Source organism: Cetorhinus maximus, chromosome 1 (genome assembly GCF_964194155.1).
Source record: "Cetorhinus maximus chromosome 1, sCetMax3.hap1.1, whole genome shotgun sequence".
Classification (NCBI taxonomy): domain Eukaryota; kingdom Metazoa; phylum Chordata; class Chondrichthyes; order Lamniformes; family Cetorhinidae; genus Cetorhinus; species Cetorhinus maximus.
In genome coordinates this window covers 174,052,191-174,079,528 of record NC_135879.1, presented here as the reverse complement: position 1 = coordinate 174,079,528, position 27,338 = coordinate 174,052,191, and positions in this window count along the sequence as shown.

Genomic DNA, 27,338 nt, shown 5'->3' with positions numbered 1-27,338 from the left:
GATGAGACATTTCAGTTATGAGGAAAGATTGGAGAATTTGGGATTGTTTTCCTTGGAGAGAAGGCTAAGAGGGGACTTGATAGAAGTTTACAAAACCATGAGGGGTCTGGACAGAGTAGATAGGGAGAAACTGTCCCCACCCATAAATGGATCAAGAACCAGAGGGCACAGTTTTAAAGTGTTTTTCAAAAGAAGCAAATGCGAGGTGAGAAGAAACTTTTTCGCACAGCAAGTAGTTAGGGTTTGGAATGCAATGCCTGGAAGTGTGGTGGAGGCAGGTTTGATTGGAACGTTCAAGATGGCATTGGATGATTATTTAAATAGAAACAATGTACAGTGATTTGGGGAAAAGGCAGAAGATTGGCACTAAGTTAAAATGCTCAGAAAGCTGGTGCAGACACAATGGGCCAAATGGCCTCCTTCTACACCCTAACAATTCCAAAATAAAGCTAGTCTGAGTAATGTGAGCGTGACAATTATCATCGATTGTTGTAAAAAATTCATCTGGTTCACTAATGTCCTTTAGGAAAGGAAATCTACCATCCTTTCCTGGTCTAGCCTGCATGTGACTCCAGACCCACAGCAATCTGAATGACTCTTAACTGCCCTCTGCAATGGCCTAGCAATCCACTCAGTTCAAGGGCAATTAGGGATGGGCAACAAATGCTGGCCTTGCCAGCAATGTCCACATCCCATGAAAGAGTTTTTAAAAAATCAGTAGAGATGTTTGATTTCTTCAGGTATGCTTTGAGGACATCCCTAAAGTATTTCCACCGCCGTCCTGGGAGACTCCTGCTGTGATCGAGTTCTGAGTAAAGCAATTTCTTCAGGAGTCTGGTGTCAGGCATGTCCTGCCTGTTGAACTTAGTTTTGAATGATTGGCGCCTCAATGCTGGGTAAGTTCCTTTGGGAGAGGACACTGCTAATGGTCCACTGGATTTGGAAGTTCTTGTGAAGGCACCGCTGGTGGTAATTCTTTGGTGCTTTGAGGTGTCTGCTGCAGTTGGTCCAAATATCTGAAGTATATGGGAACTGGGGATCACTGCTACCAGGTAAACTATGGTTTTAGTATAAGATTTGAGATCCTGGTCCTCAAACAATCTTTTCCTCAGTCGGCCCAAAGGCTGAGCTGGCACCTTGGAGGCGATGATGAATTTCATCATCCACATCTGCCTTTGTCAAGAGGCTCCCAAGATACAGAAAATTCTTCTTAACCATTTACTGTGTGACCAGGTTTTGCTTTTGCCACGGATTGCAAATTGACGATTTTGGATTGTCCTGTCTGATTTTCAGTTTAATTGATGTCTCAGGAAAAAAAAGTCAGACAGGGCTCATAATGAGCAGCCAATCCACAACTGCCAATTTAGCACTCACACTAAAATTGAAAGTGGCTTTCGCTCAGTCTTGGAAGATCACCCTTCATGCAGCAGTGTAATAGTTTATTTTCTTTATTCTATCCTTATTGTTTCTTCTGTAAAACTACTCATCAGGTAACTTTTGTAAGACTCCACCCCAGAAACACAGCCATGCAAAATTTATCCAACTTTCAGGACTGAATTTTCGTTCCAAAGCGGCGAACTCATGCTTGGGATATTTCTGGTTCCCGACCCACACATACGAACATATGAATTAGGAGCAGGAGTAGGCCACACAGCCCCTTGCTCCTGCTCTGCCATTCAGTAAGATCATGGCTGATCTAAATGTAACCTCAACCACACATTCCTGTCTATCCCCAATAACCCTTCATCCCTTTGTTAATCAAGATTCTATCTAGCTCTGCCTTAAAAATATTTAAAGACTCTGTTTCCATTGCCTTTTGAGGAAGAGAGTTCCAAAGGCTCACAACACTCTGAGAGAAAAGATTCCATCTCTTCTTAAATGAGCGACCCCTTATTTTTAAACAGTGGCCCCTAGTTCTAGATTCTTTCGCAAGAGGAAACATTCTCTCCACATCCACCCTGTCAAAACCTCTCAGGATCTTAAAGGTTTCAATTAAGTTGCCTCTTACTCTTTTAAATTCCAGTGGATACAAGCCTAACCTGTCCAGCCTTTCCTTATAGGACAACCCACCCATTCCTGGTATTAGTCTAGCACACCTTCTCTGAACTGTTTCTAACACATTTACATCTTTCTTTAAATAAAGAGACCAGTACTGTACACAATACTCCAGATGTAATCTCACCAATGTCCTGTGCAACTGAAGCAGAACCCCCCTACTGCTATAATTAATTCCCCTCACAATAAATAATAACATCCTATTAGCTTTCCTAATTACCTGCTGTACCTGCATACTAACCTTTTGTGGTTCATGCACTAGGATATCCAGATCCCTCTGAATCTCAGAGCTCTGCAATCTCTCACCATTTAGATAAAAAGGTTCCTTTTTATTCTTCCTGCCAAAATGAATGATTTCACATTTACCCACATTATACTCCATTTGCCAGATCTTTGCCCACTTAACTTATCTATGTCACTTTATAGCCTCCTAACGTTCTCTTCACAATTTACTTTCCTACCTATCTTTGTGTCATCAGCAAATTTAGCAACCATTCCTTCGGTCCCTTCAGCCAAATCATTTATATAAATTGTTAAAAAGTTAAGGCCCGAGCACTGATCCCTGTGGCATACCACATGTCACATCCTGCCAACCAGAAAAAGACCCTTTTATGCCAACACTCTACTTCCTGTTAGCTATCCAATCCTCTATCTATGTCAATATGTTACCCCCTACACCATGAGCTTTAATTTTTTGCAATAACTTTTGATATGGCACTTTATCAAATGTCTTCTGGAAATCTAAGTACAGTACATCTACCGGTTCCCCTTTATCCACAGCACATGTGACTCCTTCAAAGAACTCCAATAAATTGGTTAAACATGGTTTCCCTTGCACAAAACCATGCTGACTCTCCCTGGTTGCCTTGAATTTTTCTAAGTGCCCTGCTATAACATCTTTAACAGTAGCTTCTATCATTTTCCCTATGACAAATGTTAGGCTAACTGGTCTATAATTTAAAAGCAAAATACTACGGATGCTGGAAATCTGAAACAAAAACAAAAATAGCTGGAAAAACTCAGCAGGTCCGACAGCATCTGCGGAGAGGAATACCGTTAACGTTTGAATCCGTATGACTCTTCATCAGAGTCATATAATTTCCTGCTTTCTGTCTCCCTCCTTTTTTGAATAAGGGAGTTATATTTGCTATTTTTCATTCTAATGGAACCTTCCCAGAATCTAGGGAATTTTGTAAAATTAAAACCTGTGCATCAGCTATATCACTAGCCACTTCTTTCAAGGTCTTAGGATGACCTTGAGATTTGTCAGCCCGCAGCCCAAACAATTTGCTCAATACCACTTCCCCGGTGATTGTAATTTTCCCGAGTTCCCCCCTCCCTTCCACTCCCTGATTTACAGCTATTTCTGGGATGTTACTTGTGTCCTCTATAGTGAAGACCGAAACAAAATACCTGTTTAATTCATCCGCTATCTCCTTACTTTCCATTATCAATTCCTCAGACCCACTCTCTATAGGACCAACATTCACTTTGTTAACTTTTTTCTTATTTAAATATCTATAGAAAATCTTACTATCCATCTTTATGTTACTAGCTAGTATTTTTCTCATACTCTAATTTTCCCCTCTTTATTAATATTTTGTCATTCTTTGCTGTTCTTTATATTCCTTCCAATCTTCTGACCTGCCACCCTTCTTTGCGTAATTATATGCTTTTTCTTTAAGTTTGACCCTGTCTTTAACTTTTTTAGTTAACCACAGATGGTGGGCCTTCCCTTTGGAATTTTTCTTTCTCATTGGAATGTATATATTCTGTGTGTTCTGAAATATCCCATTAAATGAACTTCTATTGACATATCTCTTAGCTTCATTTGCAAGTTCGCTTTAGCTAGCTCTGCTTTCATGCACTCATAATTGCCCTTATTTAAGTTTAAAATGCTAGTCTTGGATGCACTCAATTCTCTCTCAAAATAAATGTAAAATTCAATCATTTTTTGATCACTGTTACCTCGTGGTGCCTTCACTAGGAGGTCATCAATTAATCCTATCTCATTGCACAATACCAGGTTTAGTATAGCCTGCTCTCTGGTTGGCTTCAGAACATGCTGTTCTAAGAAACTATTGCGAGCACTTAATGGCCTGGAGCTGAGTTCAGAGCCCAATTCGAGGTCATCGGGCATAGCAGGAGGTTGGGGCTTAGCTTGGGTGGATAATTTGAAAGGCAAATTACTACCATGACTGGGCTTGCCATTGTTTTGGAAATGGTTGAACAGGGATAGGAGAGGGCACTTGATGGCATGGGGAGTCTTGCTCAGGCAGCCCCACATTTCTTGGATGCCTCTTTTTAGGCCCTGATTGAGGCTGTGGCAGACAGGAGAGATGTAATTTTCCCTCTTTTGTGTTTTATGCCACGGAGATATGCAGAGATGACGCACCAGTTTCTATGTCTGAACAGAAGTTTTTATTCACATTCTTCTAAAACGTTTGCAGTACAAGCTTACTGTTTGTTTTTAGTTTCTTTTTCTCTATAACCATAACCAGGCTTGACAAATTGCACACAGAGAGCACTTAACAGGCACACATAATCAAACACTGAACAATTGAATACAGCACCTTTTCCCCCTTGTAAAACTAAAAGACCTTAATTTAAATTAAATCATCATAAACAGCAAACATATGGCATGTTTGCGGTAAAAAATTTTCTGCTTGATGTGAACCCAATCTCCAACTTCAAATCAGGGTTCCCATGTGCATGTTCACTTATCTAAGTACACTTTTGCTTTACCTTGTCGTTTTGCGATTTCTTCTGCTTTCACTCTGATATTCTTGTTGGATAGCAATGATGGCTTAAGAACGGTCAGCGGAATGCGAAAGTTATGAAAGTCATATGTTTGGCTGGTGTCTTTCTGCTCAGAGTGTGGGTTGGATTGATATATGAGAAGTAGAATGTGAATGGATTGTTCAAAAATTCCCCCTCTGACATAGCAGCCCTCAGACCGCCCTTGATCAACATGTTGAATCACTCAATGTCGCTATTTAATTAAAGATTGTATCGCAATGTTGGGTGGTGAGTTCCATAGCTTGCTAGGAACTCCATAAAATGACTGGAAACAAGCTGTGATACATTGTCCATAGGGATAGATTCTGGCAAAACCCATTTTGTAAACAATTTGTTAAGAATGTCAATGACTCAAGTGGTGGTTATGGAATGTGTTGTAGTAATTCTTGGCCATTGCTATGGACATTGTGAGCAACAAGCAAAAAACATTGATTCCTAGGTGCTATTTGCACTTCTCCAAAAATACCTACTTGGAGTTGTTGCCATGTTTTATTGACCATGGAGTCAGTTGTAGAGGTGTGGGACACAGTGTAACAGATTTTTCACTTAGTGTACAAGCTACACACTTTCTAATGAACTCTTGTTATGATGTGGCAGATGGTGTGTGCCAGGCAGACCAAATCCAAAAGGGAAACTTGGCCACACTGTGACAACGGTTTTGCAATTTATATTTATTACAAGAAGATGTGAGTACTGAATTCAGAAGTAATGAGTCCACTAAGACCTTTAAAGATTTTAAAAATTAAATTAAAATATTTATTAGCAAAAGAAAACATTTCAAGCAGATACATAAAACTACAATTACTTAATACTATAACAAATCCTAAAATTCCTAATTAACCTGGCTCCTAATTACACACCCCATTTAAGGCAACAGTCCAAAATAGATTTCAAATTTAAAAAGCAAGCCAGAAAGTTACCACAGTACCCACTTGACAGAGAAATTCCCAATGGCTTGTCTCCAACTTTAGTTACTGGGTACAGCAGACTTATGCACAAATGGCTGGAGGCTTCCTGAAGGCTGTTTCACACACTACTGTTAGATTTTATATGGCCCCCCAACATAGCTTTTCATTCTCCTTTATATATGTCTCTCTCTCTTTAATCTGTACATTCCATTGTTACATATGTCTTTGGAAATGTGCTTTTCCCATAATATAAAAAAAATTCATGTTGCCAATATTGTCAATAAACTTTGGGAAAAATAAACACACTGCTTGGCCTTGCTTATCTGGCTAGTTGTAAACATCCAAACATCCCTTTGATAGCCAAACAACCCCTTTGCTTGTCTAAGAGTGCAAATTTCCTTCACACATTATATGCTAAGGCAACATCCTTGTTTACTCATTAGCATTTCCAGTACATTTCTACACCTAGCTTTTTTTGATAATTTCAAGCTTGCAGTCTACTTAACCCCAATGTAATTAAATCACAGAGACAGAACCATCTGCACTCACACCCATAAACCTACTTTACAATAAACCAGAATAATATCATGAAAATTATTATACTTTCATAGCTCTCTTCTATGTGGTGATCTATTGCTGGCCACCAGACTGCTTTACAATAACACCTGGATGCCCATCATGGGCAAGAGGCTGTAATGCTTTCGGAATAACCACTTGGGGGAGGCGATAGCGTAATGGTATCGTCACTGGACTAATAATCCAGAGACCCAGGGTAATGCTCTGGGGACATGGGTTTGAATCCCACCATGGCAGATGGTGGAATTTGAATTCAATAAAATCTGGAATTATAAATTTAAAAACCCATCTGGCACAGTAATGTCCTTTAGGGAAAGAAATCTGCTACCTTTACCTGGTCTGGCCTACATATGACTCCAGGCTCTTACTGGTTGACTCTTAAATGCCCTCTGGGAGCATGGGTAATTAGAGGATAGGCAATAAATGCTGGCCAGTGATGCCCACATGCCATGAACAAATAAATAAAAGTTCTGCTGCAAAACAGTTGGCATCAAAAAACAATGAGCTCATTGCATACTCTGTTGTATGGGACCAGTTCTTCCTCTATTTCATGAGGCCACTTATCTTTAGGAGCTGCTTACTTTCTGTAGCATGCTGTCTGTTGCCGATTCTGCCTTCAACTCCTCCTGAAACAAGATTCACAGGTGAAATCACAATGTCACATATCGCTTCACTTATCGCTAATGCTGCCTGCGATAATAGTACAGCAAAGCATGTCAGCTACTTGGTTGCACGAACATCTGAGATACTTAACTTTGAAGTAGTACTGATGAAGATGATCTAACCATCTGTAGATGCGTAGAGGTCAATAAACAGATCCCGGCATGGCTAACAATGTTGTGGATGATCAGTGTGGTGATTGAAGTTTCTACTTTAGAGATACATGTGCCAATGTTCACAAGCGCAGATGAAGACTGGTGCTTCATGCTCTACAGTAGAGTATTTACGTGCAGTTTCCAACAATGGACATGACATTTGAGCGATTGGTCATTTGCTTACTTCAATGTACTGTGACAGTGCAGCTTCTATTGCTTTTCCTGACAGATCTGTTCTGAGATATGTTTCTGCATAAGGGTTGAAATTGCGAGGACTGATGGAGATGCTATCTTTGCCTTTAACATGTAAAATGCTGTTTTCTATGTGAATGTCCATTTCTGTGGTGCATCTTTGCACACTAGCTTTCAAAGAAGTCCTGCAATCTCTGCGTATTTGGGAATGAATTTATGACAAAAGCTGATATAGTACAGAGGAACGATGCTAATTCTTTCACATTAGACAGGGTCAGACGTGCATGGATGGCTTTGGTGTTGTTTTGTGTAGGCTTTACTCTAGCTGCTGTCACTTTCTATCCTACAAAGTCAATTTCAGATGCTGCAAACGTGTATTTGTCCTTTTTGAGCATCAAACTGTGCTGTTCAAGTAGAGTGAGCATTCCTGAAAACCACAGGTGGTGTTCTGCTTTGTCCCTTCCATGGACAACAAGGTTTAAAGTAGATAAAAGCAAAATACTGCGGATGCTGGAAATCTGAAACAAAAATAGAAATAGCTGGAAAAACTCAGCAGGTCTGACAGCATCTGCGGGGAGGAATACAGTTAATATTTCGAGTCCGTATGACTCTTCATCAGAACTAAGAAAGATAGAAATGAGGTGCAATATAAGCTGGTTGAGAGGGTTGGTGGGACAGGTAGAGCTGGATAGAGGGCCAGTGATAGGTGGAGGCAAAGAAAAGATTGCCAAAGGTGTCATAGACAAAAGGACAAAGGGGTGTTTGAAGTAGGCTGAGCATTCCCTAAATGTCTGACAAGACTGAAGAAATGATCTTCTGCCATGCGTTAGGTGCTGAATATAGTCCATAGGGCTTTCTGCGGTACTGAAACATACTTTTGTGAGTAACAAAATCTGTTAGATATTGGCTTTGCTCTGCTAGTGGTATCTGAAGATGGCTCTGTTGCTTGTTGAGCTTCATGAAGACTGTGGAGTCATGAAATAATGCCGATTATATTAATAATGCTTGGATTATATGAATGATTGCTTTGTTGACCACCTTAAGGTCAGCATATAATTTAAGTTTGCCATTTTGTATTGTGCAGTGACTAGGTTCAATATCCATAGCGATGAGTCAACTTTCTCAACTATGTTATCTGCTTCTAGTCGCTTCAGTTTTTGTGACACTTCAGTGCAGATTGCAAATGGCAAATTTTACGAAATTGGTGGAAATGACATATCAACATGAGGAGCATGTCAGTACCCTTTAAAGTCCCCAAATCCGATAAATAAGGAAGGATACCATTGTACATTATCAGTGTCATTGATCATGTTTTTGTGTGCTCCATTGCGGTCTTCAAGTTTGAAGCCAAGTTTATCAAACAGGCGTATCCTCATAAGGCTGCCTTTGGCTATGTAGAATGTGAAACTGTCTTGAGTGAAATTTTGTAGTGTACTGGAACTGTTATTGGCCCCAAAACAGGATAATTATGTCATTGTAAGCTTGAAGGGTTTGTCACAGGCATGAGAGAAAGCTGTGAAAAATGAGAATGGCAGAATTTGTCACTCAATATAGATACCTTTGTGACAACATCGATGAGAAGCGATACTGAAATGTTTGCGATCTCTACTCTGCAATCCTTAAAATTACCTGGTGTTTTACTGTCCTTGATGGTATACGCCTATCGTATTTCACTCTCAGAAAAAGACTGCCCCATGTGTTGAACTGATGAAGTCCTCTTCTTCAACAACCTGCACACATTTGGAAATTGATTCCACTTTAAGCATGAGTTACACTTTTTCCCTTGAGCCGGACATGGTGTTGTGAATCGATGGGTACCTCCACAATTTGGGCACATTTTTGAGGGTATCTGGCCATGATAGGCTCTCTAACACTTAACGGTATACCATTCGATTGATACACATTTCTTTGGCCTGAAGTATTTTTCAAGAACACTTACTATTGTAACAAATGTAGACATACCTACTGTAGGCTGCTTGAATAGTCACTGACCTTCAACTCTGAGACAATAAACGAGTATTGCCTTCTTGCAGGTGGCTGCTACATCAGGACTGTTGATCCCCATAATGAGCAAGTAGGTCTTGAACCTCAAAATCTTTTGATGCCATGGCATGGGTGGATCTCCTGGTGAAGGGAGGAAATATACTGGAGCCAGTAAATTAAAACTATTCTCTATCTTGTTGCCAACTGTTGTATTTTATGCCTTGGCGATACGTAAAGATGACACATCAGTTTCTATGACTGAACAGGAGGTTATATTCGCAATGCTTCTAAAATGTCTACTGCACAAGCTTACTGTTGCTTAGTTTCTCTTTCTCAGTAACCCCGCCAAGGCTTGACTAACAGTACTCAGAGAACAGTCAACAGGCACATAATAAAATTGAATAATTGAACAATTTATTACAACACTCTCCATCTGGAAGGAGAGCTGCAAAGAGCCAAACCAAGCAGGCATGGCTGGAAGCAGCCACGGTGGTCAGCAGGCCTATGTTCCTCCCAAGAGTTCAAATATTCCCTCCTCACATAATAAAACCTCTCAGCTCTAGCGATGGCAAATCTGTGCATCTATATGAGAAACTGAGTTTCAGTCTCCCATTTTATATAAAATGTTCACATTGCAGTCATGAGCACTATTAGAGCACAGCTGTGTTTCCTACATCTATGCTCAAACGAGTCCCAGAATCTCCATTTTTCCCACTTTGGCCATTTGGAAATTGCTAACTGTTGCTCCCCATAACCCCAAATAACTCTACAATGAACCCTCCCCAGGGTAGTGTCCTAGGCTCAATCATCTTCTGCTGCTTCATCAATAACCTTCCTTCCATCATAAGGTCAGAAGTGAGGATGTTCACTGATGATTGCACAATGATCAGCACCATTCGCGACTCCTCAGATACTGAAGCAGTCCCTGCCCATATGTAGCAAGGCTTGGGTTGAGAAGCGGCAAGTAACATTCGTGCCACACAAGTGCCAATCAATGACCATCTCCAACAAGAGAGAATCTAACCATTGCCCTTGACATTCAATGACATTACCATCGCTGAATCCCCCATTATCAGCATCCTGGGGATTACCATTGACCAGAAACTGAGGTGAACTAGCCATAAAAATACTGTGGCTACAGGGGCAGGTCAGGGGCTAGGAATCCTGCGATGAGTAACTCAACTCCTGACACCCAAAGCCTGCCCATCGTCTACAAGGCACAAGTCAGGACTGTGATGGAATACTCCCCACTTGCCTCACTGAGTGCAGCTCCAACGACACTCAAGAAGCTTGACATCATCCAAGATGAAGCAGTCTGTTTAATTGGCACCTCACCCACCACCGACACACAGTAACAGCAGTGTGTACCATCTGCAAGGTGCACTGCAGGAACACGCCAAGCTTCCTTAGACAGCACCTTCCAAACCCACGACCACTACCACCTAGAAGGACAAGGGCAGCAGGCTTTGGGAACACCACCACCTGCAAGTTACCCTCTAAGTCACTCAATATCCTGACTTGGAAATATATCGCCATTCCTTCACTGTCGCTGGGTCAAAATCCTGGATTCCCTTCCCAACAACACTGTGGGTGTACCTACACCACATGGACTGCAGAGGTTTAAGAAGGCAGTTCACCACCACTTTCTCAAGGGCAATTAGGGATGGGCAATAAATGCTGGACTAGCCAGTGAAGCTCACATCCCATGAAGGAACAAAAAAAACCTGGCAGTTAATTGAAGGCATGCTGGCTGCTGGCTCACCGCACCCGCGCTGCCTTTGAAAATATAATTGCTTCACTAAGTTGTTAGGAACCAGTGACACATTCTGAGTGCGAGATTTTCCAGGCCCCTCCCTCCTCCCCAAACTCGGCCTTGCCCCTATGTGTAATTGAAAATTCATCCCTTTGTATCAAAATTAGTAATTTTGTGCTCTGTGCTCTCTGCCTGAGCGCTAGTGTACAGGGGCTGAGATTTCTCAAATTTATTTAACCCAGGACCCTTCCAGCTGCCACAGAAGAGTCTTCCTCTCACCATCCCAAACTGGTTCAATCTGAGGCTCCAGAGATTAAAAGGCAATCGCTGAAAATTTCCTCTGTAATCTATCTGTAATGAACTGATTAGTTGTGATTTTTTTCCTCCTCTCTGTAACACACTGCAGTGTCAAATTTTCCCACAGTTGTCTATATTAAAAATCGTTGCTTAAGCTGCCACACTGGCAACTACCTGGCAATGAGGAAAATTGCCCAGGTATGTCCTGTCCACAAAAAGCAGGACAAACCCAACCCAGTCAATTGCCATCACATCAGTCTACTCTCCATCATCAGCAAAGTGATGGAAAGTTTCGTTGATAGTGCTATCAAACGGCCCTTACTCATCAATAACCTGCTCACTGCTGCTCAGTTTGGGTTTCACCAAGTCTGCTCAGCTCCTGACCTCATTACAGCCTTAGACCAAACATGGACAAAAGAGCTGAAAACCCAAGGTGAGGTGTGAGTGCCTGCCAAGGCCGAGTGTGGCATCAAGGAGCCCTAGCAAAACTGGAGTCACTGGGAATTGGGGGAAACTCTGGTTGAGGCCATACCTAGCACAAAGGAAGATGGTTGTGGTTGTTGGAGGTCCATAAGACCATCAGACCATAAGACGTAGGAGCAGAAGTAGGCCATCCGGCCCATCGAGTGTGCTCCGCCACTCAGTGAGATTTTGGCTGATCTGATAATCCTCAACTCCACTTTTCTGCCTTGTTGCCATAACCCTTAATTCCCTTACTGCTCAAAAATCTGTCTATCTCAGCCTTGAATATACTCAATGACCCAGCTTCTACAGCCCTCTGCGGTAAAGAATTCCACAGATTCACAACCTTCTGAGAGGGGAAATTCCTCCTCATCTCTGCTTTAAGTGGGCGGCTCCTTATTCTGAGATTATGCCCTCTGGTCCTAGACTCGCTCACAAGGGGAAACAACCTCTCAGCATCTAGCCTGTTGAGCACCCGATGAATCTTATGTTTCAATAAGGTCACCTCTCATTCTTCTAAACTCCAATGAGTACAGGTCCAACCTACTCAACCTCTCCTCATAAGAAAATCCCTCCATACCCAGAATCAACCTAGTGAACCTTCTCTGGACTGCCTCCAATGCCAGTAAAGCTTTCCATAGATAAGGGGACCAAAACTGTTCACAATATTCTAGGCATGGTCTGACTAGTGCCTTATATAGTTTTAGCAAGACTTCCCTATTTTTATACACTTTGAAATAAAGTCCAACATTCCATTTGCCTTCCCTATTACCTGCTGAACTTGTATGCTAGGTTTTTGTGATACATGCAGGAGGACCCCCAAACGTCTCTGGGCTGCAGCTTTCTGAAGTCTTTCTCCATTGAAATAATATTCAGCTCCTCTATCCTTCCTGCCAAGTTTTGCCTACTCACTTAAACTGTCTATATCCATCTGTAGACTCTTAGTGTCATCCGCACCACTTGCCTTCCCACCTATTTTCGTGTCATCCATAAAATTGGTGATAGTATATTCACTTCCCTCATCTAAGTGTAAATAATTGTGGCCCTATCATCTCGGTCCTAAGGCAGATGTTCCTCAGGGTAGTGTCCTAGGCCAACTTTCTTCAGCTTCTTCATCAATTACCTTCCTTCCATTATAAGTGGGGATGTTCGCTCTTGATTGCACAATGATCAGCACCATTTGCGACGCCTCAAATACTGAAGCAATCTGTGCCAATATGCAGCAAGGCCTGGACAGCATTCAGGCTTGGATTGATAAGTGGCAAGTAACATTTGCGGCACACAAGTGCCAGGCAATGACCATCTCCGACAAGAGGGAACCATCTCACCTTGACATTCAATGACATTACCCTCACTGAATCCCCCACTATCAACATCCTGGGGGTTACCACTGACCAGAAACTGAACTGCTTCAACCATATAAATACTGTGGCTACAAGAGCAGGTCAGAGGATGGGTACTCTGCAGTGAGGAATTAACCTCCTGACTTCCCAAAGCCTGCCCACATCTACAAGGCACAAGTCAGGAGTGTGATGGAATACTCTCCACTTGCCTGGATGAGTGCAGCTCCAACAACACTCAAAAAGCTTCCAAACCCATGACCACTGCCATCTTGAAGGACAAGGGCAACAGATACATGGGAACACCACCAGCTGGAAGCTCCCCTCCAAACCACTCAGCATCCTGACTTAGAAACATATTGCCGTTCCTTCACTGCCGCTAGGTCAAAATCCTGGAACTCCCTCCCTAACAGCACTGTGGGTGTACATGGACTGCAGCAGTTCAAGAAAGCAGCTCACTACCACCTTCTCAAGGGTAACTAGGAATGGGGACTAAATGCTGGCCCAGCCAGTGACACCCACATGCCATGAAAGAACAAAAAAACATAATTTTTAACTAAACTCCAAACAAGTGACTTCTGCACCGTTTTCAAAACTCAAAAAAACAACATAAGGTACTTAACTAGAAACAGAAACCCTTTGAAGAAGGGTCATACAGACTCGAAATGTTAATTCTGTTTCTCCCTCCACAGGTGCTGTCAGACCTGCTGAGTTTTTCCAGTATTTTCTGTTTCTATTTCAGATTTCCAACATCCACAGTATTTTGTTTTTATTATAAAGTACTTAACACCTGATTTCTTTATATCTTTGAACACCTCACCCCTACCCCAACCCATATTGATGTCTGACCATTGTATTTGACCCTGGTTATATTTTTGACACTTGGATTTATTAAAAGAATAAAACACCAGAAGCAGAGGACAAACACTGATGAGGTAACTTTGACTATTTATGATTGTGTAAAATGGGCACTATCAATTCAGCTGTCCATTATATATGTTGAAGGAGAGACTCTGGAATATGTTGAGCACTTCCCATGCCTTGGCAGCCGCCTCTCTCAAAATATCACCATTGACGAGGAGATCCAACACCCAATCAGCTGTGCCAGCTCAGCCTTCTACAAACTACAGCAATGAGTGTTTGACAACTTGATGAAAGACCTTCACGAGTCAACAAATGTCCTAGTGTACAGACCAGCTGTCGTCACCATACTCCTGTACTACATTAAGACCTAGACTGTGTATCAGTAACACATAAGAGTGCTAGAGAAATTCCATCAACAATGCCCCACTCTGGATTCAATGGGAGGACCCTCGAATACATGTTAGTTTCTTTCTTGAAGCCAACTCCATAAGCATTCAAGCAAAACTCCTGCAAAACCAACTATGGTGGACTGGACACCATGTCCAGATGGCTGAAAAGACTCTCCCCTGCCAGGTCAAATCAAATAGCCAGCATTCCAGGACAGGACAAAGAAAATGCTTTGGAGCCCTTCTTGAAGCATGGCAGCATTGGCATTAATGACTGGGAGGAATTTGCTACCAATCTCTCAAAATGGCAACAACTTGCCCATCAAGCTGCATCATACTTTGAGATACAATGTCTTCATGATGGGGCAGAGTGGTGGCACGGAAGGAAAGAAAAGGAAGCAAACCTGCATCCCAGATTCCACTACCTCATGGGATAGTTTGCCACATCTGCTCAAAGATTTGTGGGCTGAGAGTCGGCCTATTCAGTTACATGAAGACCCATGCAGAAACTCACGACCCTGAGTAGATGCCATTTTTGAATAGAGGGACCGTTGGTGATATATTTCTTCTGAAAAATCAGGAAAGATGTATAATGGGTAGCTGGTTCAATAATGCCTGTATTTTATTTGTCTCCCAAAGTCAAAGTTACCAGCTGGAATTTTCTGGCCCCGTTGCGGGCAGGACACGCCCTGGGTGAGGCGGCACCCCAGCCAGAAGTCCATTGACTTGTGGTGGGACGGGAAGATCGCGGCAGCGGGCGGGTGCGGAAAATCCCGCCGGCCGTCTGACATACCTGACATGCAACTTGTACTGTAAATTCTCAGCCCATGACTTTTTGAAATAGCATAAAGTAAATTATTTTAATATGTGGCGTGCATGATAAATTCATGGACATGCACATAATGTAATCAGTTTCCTATTTAATAATCTTGCGTAAAACACTGCAAGTTCATTAACAGGACAGGGGCTTTTTTGGAATTGGTAATAAGCCCTTTGAAGCACAACAATAGCTCATGAAACACTCATTTGCCAGTGTACGTGCCCTATACTTGTTTTTAGTCTGAGGAAATTTTACTCTAAGATTGCAATTATTCTGTGTTGAAGTGTTGATTTTCCTGCTTTGTGTGTGTCCATTGACACAGCATGAGATACAATCCAGGTTATAAAAAAGTTCTAAATAAGCCATTTACTCGTCAATGCTGCCGCTACTAAGAGATGTGGGAAAATGTTTTAGAGCTAAACAGGCGCTATAAATAATAGACAAAATTCACAAATAGTTAATTGCAACATATTAAATAGAAAACAATATTTATATTCAGCATGACTGAAACTCCATTATTCATGTATAAATCCGAGAAAGAAACAATTGATCAGCATTCTTTAATTCTCAGATATGTACCTGCCTCTCCACCAACATGTTTTGTTTTTAATTAATGATGCATTTACTTGCCAAACAGTGAGATGGCAGCAAAACGCAGTAAAGTGCTCACAGGTTGACCTCCGGCTATAGTCAGCCTCAAAGATCATGCTTCCAAATGTGAGTATGTGTACCCAACTAATTTGTGTGCATTGCAATGGGAAGCAGATGTTTGCTAATTTGAAGCATATAAATGGTTACAGAGCAACACATATGCAGGTAATCAGATGATCAGTATGTTTCCAGTTAAAACGTCACATAGAAATTACACCTGAGTCCAAGTTTCTGGTCCAGCAGAAAGAGTTTAAAAAGTGACTGCTATATCCCATTTAATTGTACTTAGGTCACACAGCCAGAACCCACAAATCTTTTCACTTCAAAATTCTAACAATGTGTCCTGTTAACCGTAACCACTGCCCCGCTGCAATTGCAAGCACACAGTCACACAAATGCAGTCACACAGACTGGTGCCACGATTGACCCTGAATATATGTTTTGTAATGTTACTGTAGCATGAAGGACTTGAGAAAAGAACTGCGAGTATACATCATAAGAAGGTAATAAGGCATTACAAGACCAACTTCACACTCAGCTTGTCCACCAAGGGCTTTTTTTCATTTACAACAATAACCCAATGTTTTGGTAGGCAGGCTCCAGTCCACTTAGCAAGTGAGGCGGCATGGGTGGAATGCCAGGTATGTCTACAGAGCAGCACAACGCAGGCAGGCTGACGCCAGGAGAGAATAGGCAGGTACCTATTGAATTACAGGATTTCTACAAATCTAATCCACATGTAATGTGAGACTCATTATATATCCAGCCTCAGCCAGAGCCGAGGACGACAGGAGATGTGTGTGACCCATGGGCAGTGATCCCAGCTAAGAAGCTGTCTGAAGACAGCATGGCCCTGGGAGAGAGTTTTCTTTTTTCTCAGGAAAGGTTACACGAAGCATGACAACTACTTGTTTTGTGCTCACCAGGCAAGCAAATACCTCCCAGCTCTCCACCTCTTTTTTTTAAAGCAATTGTTGTCACACTTCCTTTCCTCTACAAAATGCCTAAAGATACCGAAGCTATCCTGTGGTGCTTGACACGAGTTGACTGGTTGTCAGGGTGCTGCTCCAGGCTGTCAGATACCTGAATCCCATCACTTCTCACACTTTGGAAGCCTTTTCTTCTCTCCAACCCCTTTGGTGTGGCCTCCCTCACCCAACCTCTGTGGTAGGTAAGGACAAAAAAAGACGATTAATTCAACTCTAGACTCTGTGCACGACTCTCAAAGGCGGCATGTCGAATATGCACTAACAAGAATGTGAAGGGCGATCTGCATTAATCTCTTCCACACAAGCAACGCTTTGGAGTGGAACTTTTTTTCCCCAAATGTTTAAATGGATGTCCTCAAGCTAACTATTATCTGAATTCTTTTAGAAGCCGCACTTATTGGACACAACCAGAGGCAAATCTTGATGATGTTGTTAAGGCACCCGAAAATAAAAGGGGTTCTGATATAACTTAGAGTCTTTTAATAAAATGTATTTCTTAACAATATTTTGATGTCATAATGTGACATTTTAAAAACTGACTGATGATGAGTTACAAATTTGTTATTTTTCCTCATTTGTGTCCAAACAGCAAATATCGGCTATTATCTAATAATCATCTATAATTTGTGTGTTAAATAAAACAAAGATTTGTTACACCACAATAACATTTCCATTATTGCCATATTTTACATAAAATATACATCTTGCAAAGAGGTGTGCTTTCAGTTTATGCCTTTAGGCTTCTGCTTCAAGACGCTAAGATTTCATTACACATTTATCTGAATAGTCTGCATATTTCACTAAACAGGAAAATACACTATTGTACAGCATTGTAATAAAAGAGGTAGCGTAACTAGGATCACATGACAGGAAGGGAGAACTTTACTCGGAAATAATATATTGCATGCTATTAGGATTTTCTGTATCAAATATACGTTTTAGCAATTATATAATTTAAATAGGCTTTGAGATCATTACCGGTAATAAAATTTACAAACATGATGTCTGTAAGACAATCCAATGTATAAATTCTCAGTGCCAGTGTTTTTTTGACAGGAAGTTTTATAATTTCCAGTGCTCACCTGCATTAGTTCTGGAATTGCTAACACTCAATTTTTTCGGGAGATGATACACTAAGGCCTGAATTTTTGCTCCTGGGTCAGGAGCGCAGAGTCAGGACAATTCCCAGCTCCGTAAATTCAACCCGGTAGAAAGTGCCTGGAAGGTCAGATGTTTGGTTTGGCGGTGGTGGTGGGTGTGTGCGGAAATGGGAGTCATGGCGGGCGACCCTGGAAACAGTGAAGAGGCTGCCAGATGCAAGGGCAGGCCTTGGTGCACTGGCTTTATGTGGAAGTTTTTAAAAGAGGCAATAAAACATAAAACATCCCTCCAACCATCATCCCTCACACCCACTCATTCCCCCACGTGCCTCATCCAAGCCACCGTATGTGCCTCTACTCACCCCCCACGGGCCCTCATAATCACGACGCCAACATATGCCCCTCTACCCACAGCCTCTCATACCCTCCATGCCAACATATGCCCCTTTATCCATCCCCCTGGCCCTTTATAGCCCCTGTACTAACTTACTGCCAACTCATGCCAACCCCGGCCCACCCAACCACCATCCTTTGCCCTTACACTCTCCATGCCAACTCACCCAGTATCAAACAGGGACAAGCCTCAGGATGCATGCTGAGGTTAAATAAAATAAAGTTTTAAGAGCTGAATTTTCCATTCTGGAGACTAAGTCCAGCGGCAGGTGGGAAAGTGATTCCCGCAGGGTGACAAGATGGCTGAACATGTGCAATCTTCTGCTGGTCAGCTCATTAATTATGCATCTGTGAGGAGCTCGGCAAATCACCCACCCCGCACTTACCTCATGGGGTTGAAGGTCCTGGTGCCATATTTAAATCAGTGTCAGTTCTGGAGTTCTGGAGTTACCCAGGTTTTAATTTGTCTAACATTTCCTGGGTAACTATTCAGATAAGTACTGCAGAGCTGTCCCAAATCTCCGACTCTGGCTCAGAGTCGGAGAAATTCGTGGAGGGTTCTGTGAAGCAACGGTAATCAGAAATTGAAAATTCCCAGGTAATTCCCACGTAAGTCAATACATCAGTGCTTCCACAGGGTCCCGACACTCATCTACTGCCGTATGTCCAGTCTCTGACAATGTGGATACCGGAAGATTTGGCCCATGGTTTGGTAACAACTTAATAACAAAATATGAAAAAGCAGCACAAAAAGAAAATAAACACAAAGGGTCAAGATGAGTACTGGTAAATATTCAGGAACTGTAGGTGTCAATTATGCAACAGCTTTTCAATTAACTTAATCCTAACAATGAGCGGTCTGAAATTGCCCTCCCTGTGCAGTTGCACAGGCACAGGCAAACCAACAGGCACATGCACAGACACAGGCAAACCAACAGGCACATGCACAAGGACATGAACAGGCACATGCACAGGTATATGCACAGACACATGCACAGGCATATCTACAGGCACAGGCACAGGCACATGTACAGGCACACACATACACACACACACAGGTATAAGCACAGGCATAGGTGCAGGCACATGCACATGCACAGGCATGGTACAGGTAGATGGACATGCACTGGACAGGTAGATGCACAGGCACATGCACAGGCATAGGCACAGTTACATGCACAGGTAGATGCACATGCCAAGGCACAGGCATACTACAGAGGAAGCAGAAGACCTGGATTTTATTTTATGCATAATTGCTTTTTTACTGGATTTGTGACAGGAAGCTTGTGCTGCTCTAATGGCACAATGGCATTCTGATGTATCAGAGGCAGCTGAAAAAGAGGCCAGGCCTGATGGTCTAGCAGCCTCCAGAGCCTCTTAAAGATATATTCATTGCCTTTTTGTCAAATTTTGATGAGCTTATTGTCTGTTCTGTATTTTGACAGTTTACATTCTTTGAATGTTGGCAGCTGTGGAATGTGTCTTTATACTTGGTTTATTTGGAGTGGAGCAGCTTATTATTTGGTAACTTTACCTTCCTTTTCCCAAACTATCCAGCCACCTTATCCAACCAAGAAAGCATCACCCATATCATGGACATTCTTACAGGGATTCTCTTGACTCTTCTAGGGATGGAACATGAGGAGGAAAATTATCATTAACAAGAGCAGAAGAACTCTCAGATGAATCAGAACAAGAGGCACAGCATCTGGACTTGTTATCATCTTTGAGCAGCAACATGCTTGTAAATTGAGACAAAGATTAATCCAAAACCCACTTCAGCTAAGTAATCACCTAAGAAACATTATTAGATCAGGTTCTCACTGACTACACACCAACACAATTCATGGTGAATCCTCATTATTCCTTTGCAACCATTAATAGACAGCTTGCTATGTGCTGAGACATAATTGAGCCATAACTTCCAAGCTCTAGGGCAGTATATCTGGGGGAGTACCCCAAAGATGTGCTGGGGACCACCCCCCTCACACCCCACCACCTCCCCTGGGGATTGGAGATTCCCAGGTAAGGATTGCACAGCAATTGCCTAGGAAGTTAAAACTTCCTGTAGGTAATTGCCCTGCATTGGGAACCATCCGAAAATGTGATTTAAATTGAAAACTTTGGATGGTTCCGGCTGTCATACAGCAATAGCTACCCAGAAAAAATTAGAAGAATTAAAACCGCCTCTAGCTTCTGGGTAACTATTGTACAGAACCAGACTGAGCCCCAATGGGACTTCCCCCATCCCCCCTCGAACCCCCATGGGGCTCCCCCCACCCACTAGCTGCAGCCCCTATGGGACTCCATCTGCTCCACAGGACTCCCCCACATCCCAACTACCCCCAATGGGACTCCCCAACCCCTGAGACTTCCCCAGCCCCTGACTGCTCCCCCCAGACCTGACCCTACCCAACCAAGCACCCCCGCCGACTGCCCGATCGCCACCCTCCTGACTGTTGGCCACCCCCTCCCCCAACTGCCCAACCCACTGCTGCCCCCAACTGTCTGACCACCCCCCCCCCACCCCCCCACAACTGCTCAACTCAACAACACCCCCCCACCCCATCCAAAATCTACCCACTTACTTGACAAAGTTACTTTCTCCTTGGTTTGCAAGTGGCTGGACCTTTAAACCTACTTGATTTATGGCAGCCGGTGTTGTAAAAATAGGGGGCTTGGCAGTCGTGCGTCCGACTCTGCAGCCCTCGACAGAAGGCCCTGGGAATGCACTGCCATTCACAGTTCTCGCCCAGCCTGAATCGGAAGGTCAGGTGAGAAAGAATCAGAAGAATTTGAAGGTGAGAATATAAGAGCAGGGTGTCAATCCAACTCGGATTGCCACTCCGCGGAAGTTCAGGCCCAAAGGCAGTGCTGCTCTAAAGAACCACATCAATATCCCTTGTGATCATGTCCACTTCCATGTGTTTCTACTTTCTGCTTCCCAGATACCTCCTTATGATAAAAGTACATATTGTTAGCCTTGAAATTGAGACCTGGTTGGCTGGAGGACTTAAGCCTGCTGGGGAGGCCAGAATTTTGGAAGTGACTTGGCTCCTTTGGGTTTCCAGCCTTTCTTTTAAGTTGGGAAATTCCAACAGGAGGGGACGGGGCACCTCTCTTGCTTGTACATTTTCATCTCTCAAAGAGACAGCCTTGCAAAATGAAGCCAACATTCTCCAACCTCCTCCCTCAAATCACCAATTCTGTAGGGTCAAGTGAAAGTCAGATTGTTGTACATAATTTTCCAATATGCTGATGAGGGCTTAATGTCAATTTCCCAACAGCAATTGATCATTGAACACTCAAATGCTCTTAGGAAATTTACAATAAAGCATAGTGATATTGTCACTGGACTAGTAATCCAGAGACCCAGGGTTTGAATCCCACCATGGCAGATGGTGAAATTTGAATTCAATAAAAACCTGGAATTAAAAGCCTGATGATGACCATGAAACCATTGTCGATTGTTATAAAAACCCATCTGGTTCACTAATGTCCTTTAGGGAAGGAAATCTGCTGTCCTTACCTGGCCTGGCCTATTTGTGACTCCAGACCCAAAGCAATGTGATTGACTCTAAAATGGCCTCTGATCAAGGGCAATTAGGGATGGACAATAAATGCTGGCTGAGCCAGTGATGCCCACATCCCATGAAGAAATAAAAAAAAAAGAAAAATGTTTTGGCTCGCAGTAGCAAGATGACCATCTGACATTTGAATCCCTTCATCATCTTGAAAACCTCTGTTAGATCTCTCTCCGTATTTTCTGTTCCAAGGAGGACAGTCTTATCTTTTCAACCTCTTGTCTTACCTGAAATCCCTTATCCATATTTCCATTGTGGGAAATCTCCTTGGTTTGTCAGATCCTTTCTAATTTTTCCTAAAGTGCACTGCTCAGAATTGTCCACAATACTCCAGTTGAGGCCTCTGCTATTGTGTGCCTCCTTGGCCTGTAGTGAGAGGTAATAATAAATGACCAAGTGTTTCCTGGGGCACCTGAGCATTGTGTCTCCCCAAAGAGGAGAGAAAGAACAGATAGTGTTGCAAAAGTGTGTTATGTACCTTATGTCAAACTTCTGCAAATTGAAGGTGTCTTCTTAGTTACATTCACATATTCTGTCACTTCTTTCTGTGCAGCCTGATTACATGTTGTTGAAAAGGGTGTCCATTCTATCCAGAGATGGTGTACATACATGCCTCACCCCCTGAACATGGCTTCCAAGGCTCTATCAATGGAGCAGCCCTGGGAATTGGCTTCACACTCATTTTCCAAAGTTTGCTGTTCTCCAAAACATTTTTTCCTGTCTACTGGAAGTGCTGGGAGAGCTGCACGTAAGAAAATCCTGTCACTTCAACATCCATGCTCACGCTACACCATGCAAAGTGTATTGGAAATGAAAAAGACTCTGAAAATCAGGAGGGATCCTCCAAGTGCACCGGTGGTAAAAATGGCACTGAATAAAATATCCAGTCATTCTTGCCTATCATAATTACAAGGCCAAAGTTACAATTTGTAGTCAGGCCACTGCTTTATATTCAAAATGTTATTAAGAATATTCTGGCACTATCTATTCCTAATTCCAGTGCTCCATATTCAACTTCATTACCAATTTGTAAAATATATGAAGGAAAAAGACAAAGCTCAAAATCAGCAATCCACACTTGATCATCAAAAATAAAGAAATATTCTAACCAGCAGGTTAAAAGTAAAGCCCGAACATTGCTGATATGATCTACATTACAGCGTGTGTCTTGTGGTTTGCTTAAATCATTCACAAGCAGAATCTACTATCTGTTTGGCAGATCATGGTGGTTGTACATGTGGCTATCCTGTCAGCTCCTGATACTTCTATGTGGCCACTAGTCAAGAACCATGCGGTGGTGAGAACTATTTAACTTTATTTATCAACGATGGAATGACAAGGCATCAAGTGGAATGTTGTTGAGCTTTGGATTGTGAGGGCTGTTTATTCCATACCTGATGAGACAGGAAACTGCTAGAAGAATATCCTCACCACAACTTTTTGAAGAGTTTTCTATGCCAAGCAGCTGACATGATGCTGTGGATGATGTATCAGTACTTGTCGGAGTACCTAGGCTGGAGTGCGAGGGATACCTTTTTGTCTTTTAAACCTTGATCTTGTGCCAGGCACTTGTTTCCTCATCTCCTGCCATCTCCTGCAAGTCCTGACCATGAACCTCTGCTACCACTTCTCAAATAGGGTAACATGATGAAAATCAATGTACCCCCACCTCATTTCTGCTGTGCAGTTTCTTACAGAAAAGAAGAGCAGTGATAGGTAGTATGATAGACCCTGAATTTATCAGGGATATGTAGGAGTTACTTTGTAACTTGGATAAGAATCTGGCAGAACCTATCAGATACTGCAGGGATCCATTTGTGATGGATTTCCATCGATTCCAAGATCCCTTACTCAGCCTTGCAAGGGTCAGAATTTCTGCCTGCTGATTGTGAAGCCAATGATGCTAGGGATTATTTCTTTTTAAACCACAGTTGGATCAGTCCATTTGACAAGTAATTTAATTTTGGAGATGTACATGGGCAGGGTGAGGTGCTGAAAATGCCATTTTGACAGAGCTATTTAAGTTCTATAAGTTCTATGTAAGTTAGATGCCCTCCCATTGGTAACACAAATTTCAGCAGTGTCAACATTAGTGAGCAGCAATGGAGTCACAGACCCCAAATTTTGAGGGCCTATCATCTGTTTAGCTTCTTTCTACCTCCTGGTGCACCCTGTTGTGTTTGTGAATACACAAATGTTAACATGCAGATTCAGGGAAGGCCTTGTCAATTGGTTGATCTTAGCACAATTTTGTAGAAGGGGGAAATGCTGGAAAAAGGAGGTTGTGGCAAGAGAGGAGCAGGGCTTCATGGGCATCCATAGGATGGTGGATAGAAAGTGAAGAAATACATGGAGAGAAATTAAGAGACCATGCTAACAGAGGAGTTAATCAGAGGAGTGTCAGTCTGCCAAAACTACTCTATCAATTGAGTTATCTTTCATATGTCAGTTTTGTGGTAAAATATGTCTCTCCAGGATTGATTTATAAAGCTATCTAAAAGTTCATTAGTGATGTGGCTAATTTTAAAACTCTTTATGCTGAGAAACAATTTTATTTAATTATCAAATGGTTGTCAAGAAAGACAGAATAAATAGTTTATGTAAAATCCGCTTAAAGTGCAGCCATTTCCTGTGCACATTGTTGCTGGTATAGAATGCATCAGCTAAGATCTTCACCTATACTTGGAAGTAAGGAAATAATACTGTTGTCCTCCATTCCATTTACAGTTCATAAAATCTCAAAGGCTTTCCCTCCCTGTCAGTGATCCTGCAGTAGCACAGTTATATGAGCAGCTGATTTTCCATTGCTCTAATCTATGGTGCTATGTGCTGATGCTGCAATGTGAGTTATCAGAAGGAATACCTGAACTGGATGACAATTCCAAAAACACTTGAAGCAACGTTCATTTAATGCTGTTCAAACCATAAAACTTTCTGTGCCAAATTCTTTTCTCAAAAAAAGTCCTTAACTCACAACTTGAGAAGATTTTCTATACATCACCCATAAGCATACTGCCCTCAATATGCCTGCTAATTGTGGATACAACTTGTTTTTACCACTTTTCCTTTTGTAGTGTAGTTTTAACAAAAGGATTATGACAGTCAGTTTATAAATGCTCTAAATGAAATGCTTGGGTCCTTTAAGCTTAAGAATACCATTTGGCGCCAGTAGACAAACAATGCTTCTCACTCACCTGCTATCTCCCCCTACTTAGTTTCCACTTCTTGCTCTTTTTGAAAGTACAACAGTTCCTCCATTATGATTAGCACTAGAAGGAATTGGTTTGTTTGGCTTTTAAGCTGTTGTTGTTCATGGATATTATTTGTCTGTCATGGAATTTTATAGTCTATTTTTTTAGTATTTGTGCAGTTCTACATTCTGTTTCAATTACTGAAGTAGGTTAAATTTTGTAGAATAGTTATACAGTTCAATCATTACCTTTAAAGATTTAACCAATTTGTAAGTGGCTGGATTCATTTTGATGAAAGTTGCTAACTGTAAACATATACATTACTGATAGAAACAGATCCTAGAAGTTTTTCGGCACAAAATTTAGATCCATAGCACCTGTTTTTTGGTGCTACAAGTTCCCTTAGAGGTATTGAGCCTTGCAGATTTCCCAATGGTGCAGGGTGCCATTGATTGCCTTTATAAAACACTGGTTCAGCCTCAACTCGAGTATTCTCTCCAGGGAAAGGCAGGGGAGTGGATCTAGCAGAGTTGCTCTTGAACAGTAATAACACAGACATGATGGGAAAACTGGTCTCCTTCTGTGCTGTAAGCATTCTATGGCTTTATGATTCTGTGACAGCACACATGTCACTTTGCGGGTGCCACATATCAACTCTGAAATATACCAAAACCAAAAGGTATTCCACTCTCTTAAATGGTGAAGCTGTTGTGTGACCATATGCAGAGAATCATGCAGGTAATACCTGGAATACTGGCAGCAGTCATGATGCCATCATTCTCTGACATCTGCCATCCACATTTGAGCCACCATAACCACAATCCTCCATTCAACAACAGTCCCACACCTTACCTTCTCTCTGTCACTGGCCATCACAGCATCTGCTGGGCCACAATGTAAAAATAAGAGCTAACTCAAAATATAAGTATTCCAAAACAAATTTACGATTCAAGTCATGTCATGTTGCTTACAAATGTAAACAATTTACCCTGTGAATTTCCTTAGTGTTCATCTTCAATGCTAATCCTATACAGTGCTACTGCAAGGCTACAGCATAGCTGGTGGAAGGCTGCTGACTTTCTGTGGAAGGGACTGCAGGTGGCCTTGGAGGACTACCTTGAGCAGCTCTGGGCCTAGAAGACCTGGCTTCAGACTGCACCATCTCACCATGGGCGACAGCAGTCTGGGCTGGTTGGCTGACAGGCAGTGCAAGGGCTCTGGTAGAGTGACAGGGGAGGAGGGCTCAATAGTTGCTCCAACTATGACCAACATGAGGACAATGACATGCTGGCGTACAACTAGTTAGCTCCCACTGTCTCATGTGCCTACTCGTCCTACAAGAAAGAGTGAAATGCTTGAGTGATGTGACTGCCATGGTTGAATAGCTGGCAATGTGTGCAACTTGAGAGATGTGAGTGTGAGGCTTGCAGCAATGCTCTGTGTGTGAGGGTGATGTGCAGTTATGCATGTTAGGTAACAGTCCTGATAGAGATTGTTTGTAGATGAGTGATGGGGGTATGGTGACTTGAGCAGTATCTGAGATTAGTGATGCAGTTGGTAGCATATGGCATTTGAAGATGCTTTTACTGATCTTGACCACTAATATGAGGCCATTGAACTTGTCTCCTGACTTTGACTGCCTCAGCTGTCTGGTCACACTGCCTTCTGAGTGATTGGCCGGCAGGCCTCTGACCCCTGTGAAGGACATTTCTCCTTCTTAGTGCATTTACAACAAGGCCTCCAGCGAAGTGTCCAAAAACCTTGAAGTCCAAGGTCTCCCATGTTGTTGAATTTTTCAGCCATTTTTCCACATCAGAGTGACTTGCACAAGGCCTTCCACCACCTGCGACAACCAATGTTACACCACCCCTTTATAATTGGAATGGTATTAATATCTGTATCATGAAGCAATCTCAGTTACTAATGTGTATCTTCATATTTGTGGTATAGGTAGAGCTAAATAAGATTAGCTCTAGCTTTTTATGAATTTAAATTTGTCAAATGCACCCAAATTCTATTCATTTCCAAAAATTACAAATGTAGCATGTTTTACCTTTGCACAGGGCATGGCACACATTTTCAGGAACCACTGCATTTTGCCGGGAGATAAATGAGCCACTTTATCATATTACTGATTGAAGTAGCAACACCACATTTTAGAAAAAGCATGATGTAAAGTA